Raw genomic sequence first — 6,000 nt, forward strand, 5'->3', positions numbered from 1 at the left:
TGTGCTCAGCTGGCCGTGACCACGGGGCTGTGAGTCAGGGTGGGGGTTCGTGCCGGGGGGAAGGACACGCTGGCGGGATGAGCCACGGCTGGTACGGGGACGTGGGCCCGGCGGGGACGTGGGCACAGTCAGGCCCCCCCCCCCCCCCCGCCGTGCCTCAGTTTCCCGTCTGTACGCTGCGTGCAGCTGCCAGCCCAGAGGGGAAGGGCGGGTGGGGGGTGCCCTTCCCAGAGGCTGGGGTGGCATCTGACCCCCCCCTAGTGCCACACCCCCTCCCCAAACTATCCCTGTCCCACCAACCCTCTGCCCCACCGCTCTGCTATGCCCGCCCGGCCCATGGTAGAGGTACGGACATGAGGATGTGCCTGCGGGGGCAGGGGACAGAGGGGGACAGCACCCCACACCTCCCCGTGCCAGCCAGGCCCGGGGACAGAGGGAGGCCGGGGGGGCCTGATCCTGCTCACAGCACCGAGCAGGCAGGGAGCGCCCATCCATGCACACCCCCCCATCATTACAGCCCTCATTAATCAGCCTCGTTACTGCCCGCAAATGAAAGCCCCAGTGGAGAGGGGTGTCCCCACCCCTCCATAAATCACCCCCTCCCATTCACTGCCGTGACAACCCCAGGCCCCTCAGAAGGGCAGGGGCAGGGGTCATGCGACGAGGACAGGGTGGCTGTGGGGACACTGCCCATGAGCATCATTTAGGGCTCATTTTCTCAGCAGGGGGGGCACAGACGAAGGCACTTCGCCTGGGGACCCCCCCGGGGTACCACTGGGGTGGGTATGTACCCCCAGTGCAGGGCCAGCCTGGGCAGGAGTCCTCTGTGTCACCCCTCCCAGGGTCACCGTGCCCCCAAGCCCACCCACACCTGCTTCCAGCAGAGGTGTCCCCGCACTGCCCTTGGGTGCATGGGGCGCAGGCAGATGTTGCACAAGCACCCCCTCTGTGTACACACCGGGGCACACTCATGCACACCACACATATGGCCCACGTCATGCATGGTGGGTGGGCACCACATGGGTGGATGCCCGTCTGGGCACAGGAAGGGCTGGGGGACACCCCTCTAACAGCTCACACCAGCGTAAAGCCCCACTGCTACCGCACCCAGCACACACGCATGTGCTAGGGGGCACGCACACGCATGCACACCCCCCACGGGCGGGCACATGCCCACACCCACACAGCGACACGCACCCAGGGACCTGCTGTGCACCCATACTCGTCCAAGCTGCAGTTCGCTCTCGCCCCAGCCCCATCTGCACACTCGTGAACACACACACGCACGAGCACGCGTGTGCGTTACACACCCCCGTGAGTCCCTGTTCTCACACCCACACCAGGGACACACGGACACAGGGATGGACATGGGACCACACAACTGCCACCCCACACCCCGCCAATGCCACCCACCCACCCGCAGCCCTGAGCACCCACCCGCACCCCCGGCAGCTCACGATCCCATGTCCCCTGCACGCGCTGGGGTCCCCAAGCAGCCAGGGGCCTCTCCCTCCTCCAGGCTGGGTCCCTGCCCTGGCACATACTGGCCAGTCACCACCCTGCAGGACACTCCCCCGGGTACTGCCCGGCGGTGTTTGGCACCCGCTTTGCTGGCACGGTGCAGCCAGAGTGTCCCGTGCCACCCCGCCAGGCATGGGGCAGCTTCCCAAAGGTTAAGGAACCAAGTGAGGGTGGCACAGCAGGAGCCCCACGCCCTCTGCCAGCCTCTCCCCTCCCTGCCTCAGTTTCCCTGGCATGGGCAGCAGAGCAGGACAGGTCCCCACACCGGGCGCTGCATGGGCACAGGGATCCCTGGTGCAGGGCAATCCTTTGGCACAGGGATCCCATGCACACCAGGTGCTGATGGGCACAGGGATGCCCCATGCCAGGTGCTTAAGGGCACAGGGGTCCCTCATGCCGGGCACTTTATTGGGCACAGGGATCCCCCACAGACCAAGCACTTCATGGGCACAGAGCTCCCCAGTGCTGGGTGCCTACGGGCATAGGGATCCCCCACACTGGGTGCTTTATGGGCACAGGGATCTCTCGTGCCAGGTGCTTTATGGACACAGGGGTCCCCTCATGCTGGGCACAGGGGTCCCCCCATTGTGGGTGCTGTAAGGACACAGGGACACCCCCTGCCTCCGCACTCGCTCTGTAAGGACACAGGAATCCCAGCAGATCCCTTCGCGTGAAACGCTGTACAGCAGATCCCAGCAGATCCCCTCCAGCCAGACACTGCAGGGGCCCGTGGGTGCGGGTTATAGGGTGGGGGGATCACAGTGCCACGCTGTGGGGGGACACAAGGAGGGGCAAAGGACATGGCCGGCACCCTGGCATGCATAGGCACGGTTTAACCCCCCGCTGCCCGCAGCAGGCAGGGCCAGTGCCAGCCTGTACCCCCATCCCCCTGCACCCCCCGGAGCCCGCCCAGCTCCGTGCCCCCCCTGCAGACCCTAACCCTAATGCCGTGCCCGGCGGTGCCCACTTACCTCCCGGTGACGGCAGGCGCGGAGGGGCAGGAGGCAGGACACCAGGGACTTCCCCCAGCGAACCAAGGTGGCAAAGCACCAGCTCAGCCGGGTCATGGTGCCCCTGCCCGGGGGTCACCCGGCTCGGGGGGGGCTGCAGGGGCCGACCCCTGCCCAGAGCACGTTCGGGGGGACGGCCAAACCCAGCCGTGCTCCCCCCGGCCCTGCGCGGTTGCAACAAGCTCCGGTGCCCGGGCAGTGCCCAGGAGGTGCCCGGAGGCGGGCACGGGGCCGTGCGGCGATGGGCCGGGGGGCTGCGGTCCCACCGGGCCCTGTCCCCCCCGCCGGTCCCCCAGCGTCGCCTGCGCGCTGGCAGCCAGGCAGGGAGCACCGTGCCCGCCCATGTCCTGCAGTGCTTGGGTGGGAGCCAGCTCCGCCACGCTCCCCCTCCTCCTCCTTCTCCTCCTCCTCCTCCTTCTCCTCCTGCACACGGGGGCTCGGCACCCCCCGGGCTCACCCGCCTGCCTCCCGGGCACGGCATCCCCTGGGGTGGATGCCAGACCCTAGCAGTTCCCCCCCCTCCAGCCCCCTCTGGTTTGGGGGTGGAGAAGCCCAGACGCCTGGGTTCGATCGCAGCTCAACCCACGACCCACCCCCGACCCTGCCTCAGTTTCCCTCCAACACCCCCTGTCCACCCCAAGCCCTAAATGGCAGTGCCTGCACGTGGAGGGCTTCCCTGCCCCTCTGCCAGCCCCCCCGGCACCCCACCAAGTCTCTCCCCAGGAGCCTGAGGACACATTCAGGACCCGCCCCAGCCAGCCCCCCTCAGCGGGGTCCCCTCTCCGACAGGGTGCCCGGCTGATGCGCCCTGCTGTGGGCACAGCGTTACCCAGGGGAACCCCTCGCCACAGGACACCCCAACACAGCCCCGGGCACCCCCACCCTACCACAGGGCTTGCCCAGGGCAGCGGGACGGGGTGCACCCCATCCTGCAGCTGCACTGGGGACCCCACACCCCCCATGCACCCATAGAGGTGGTGCTGAGGAGGTGCCAAGGTGGGCTGGCAGCAGCACCCCCGATGCCACCATGATGCCGTGGCGATGCCGGGCGAGAACCTGTCCCTGCGGTGCGGCTGCCAGTGCCGAGTGTGGGCAGCAGCCGTGCCAGGACTGGGCACTAATTGCATTTGCCCCGGGAAGGCTCCTAATGAGTGGCAGCACCAGGGAGGGGCACAGGGGGTTTGGGGGGGTGCTACATGCTTCACGGCTGTCCTCTGCAGCCCTGCCTGGCACCCTGGGGCTGGCAGAGGGCTGGCGGGTAGGGGGTGCCAGGGTACAGCCCCCCCACCCCGAGCTCCAGGGAGGTGACATCACCGCTGGCTCCACCGTCCCCCACTAGCATTTAATTAGCAGATGGCCCCCGCACCCCAGACCCCCCCGCCGGGCAGCGCCAGGCCTGTGCGGGGCCATTAGCTTTATTGGCTGCGCTGAACGAGGGCCAGACCTCGTTAATTGAATTGCACCCGCGCCAAGGATGGGCAGGCGTCTTCTCCCCGCCCCCTGCACCCCGGCCCCCCTGGCACCCCTTCCCTCGCCCTTGCCTGGGGCAGGGGACTCCGCTGCCAGGGCAGGGGCACAGCCCCCCCCGCGGGTGTCGGGGTCCTGCCTGCGGGGTGCCTGGCACAGGGTGGGCGGCGTTGGCGGGTGGATGCAACCGCGGGCACGTACATGTGTGTGCACGCAGACACGGGTGCCCTCTCAGCCCCGCACCCACGCCTGCCACGCATATACGGCTTGCACCTACACACGCACCCCTATAGCTGTGCACACACAGCCTGCACACGCGTGCAATCACACACACACCTGCACACGCATGCACACGCGTATGCACCCCTCCCAGCATAGGGTGGTGATGCTCCACCACCCCCTCAACACCCAGTCTGTCCCCTCCATCCAATGTGGGGTGCTGTGCTCCGTGCCCACAGGGCCACCCGCTGCGGGGTGGAACAGGGAAAGGGGGGTTCGGGGAGGCTGGGGGTCACCCTGAGCACTGCCACCAGCTCCCCCATGCCCCCCGGCCACTCAGGGGCACCCCACGGCCCAACACCCCCCGCCCCCAGGAGCCAGGAGGGTGCAGGGAGGCCACTTCTCCGCTAGACATCACTTCCTACTTTCGCTTTGGTGCAGAGCCGAGGCCTGGCCCGGGGGCGGCGGGTGCCCCCCAGGCCCCCCCCCGGGTGGCAGAGGTAGGGGCAGCGGGTGCTGTGAGGCGGGGCACGGCAGGTGGGCACCGCTGGGGGCATCCACCAGGCGGGAGGGTGGTGGGGAGCGGGATGGCAGCAGGTCCCCATGCCTGGCACTGGGGGGGGGTGAGCTGGCATCACCCCCGGCCCCCCCCAGGGGATTTAGCCCCTGCCCCAGAAGGAGCCCGCAGGGCAGGGCTGGCACAGCAAAGGGGGATGGGCACGGTGGCCAAGGGGTTCTGCCAGGCTAGGGCCCCCCAGGCACAGATAGCAAAGCGGGGGGGCTTGCCCAGGGTGCCCCGGGAAAAGTTTGCACCCCAGCTCTGGGTAGAGCCCCCATGTTGATCGGCAGATGCTTGGGGGCTGCTGTGGGCCTTGTTGGGGTGGTCTGCAGCTCCTGGGGGGGGGTGTCTCTGTGCCCAGGGGCTCTTGCCCCTGGGGGCTGTTGTGCATGGGAGGGGGAGATCTGTGCCAGGGGCTGCTGCTGCCCCAGTGGTGCCATTGGCTGCTGCTAGGTGGGTATGGGTCCAGGACCCGCTCTCCAAAAACTGCAGGGAGGACCCTCAAAGCATTCCCAAGCCCCATTCCCATGGGAAGGTATCAGGGTCTCCCCACCCAGTCCTGGCACTGTCCTTCCCCACTCCACAGAGGCTGCACAGGGGGAACAGCCTCGCTTACCCCCTCCCCAAAACTGGCATCCCCCAAACCAGGGAGCTGGGTGCCAGGGGGCCAAGCCGCGATGCCTGATGTGGTGCGGGGTGAGCAGGGGGCGGCTCCTGCAGCCCCCCCAACCTCCCCCACTTCCTCCTGGCCAAGGTACAAAAGGAGAAGCAGACAGGCACAGCGTGGGCGCAGGAACACACCACCGTCCCCCCGACACCCAGCGAGAGCCTCAGGGCACCCCACAGCTCCCTGGCCACAGGTAAGGGGCTCCTCTTCCCGGGGGAAACTGAGGCACGGGCAGGGTGGGCAAGCAGGAAGACGGATTGTTCAAGGTCACCCAAGGGCTCCAGGACGGGAACCCAGGCGTCCGGAGTCCCGTGTCCTGCCCTGCCTGTGGTGCCACCCTGCTGCAGCAGGGAGTACAGGGCACTCACGCATGCATGGGCACGCTTGAGCACACTTGTGCACACACACTCCTGTGAGCACGCACGCAGCCTGCCATGCACACCCCTGTGCACACACATGTGCTCCCCCAGCCCTGCGCCCACCCACCACCCACAGTGACAAGGCCAGGACCTGCCACCTCCATGGGCACTGTCCCTCGCCCTGTCCCCAGGGTGCCA

This window comes from Pelecanus crispus, chromosome 5, assembly GCF_030463565.1.
Source record: "Pelecanus crispus isolate bPelCri1 chromosome 5, bPelCri1.pri, whole genome shotgun sequence".
Taxonomy (NCBI): Eukaryota; Metazoa; Chordata; class Aves; order Pelecaniformes; family Pelecanidae; genus Pelecanus; species Pelecanus crispus.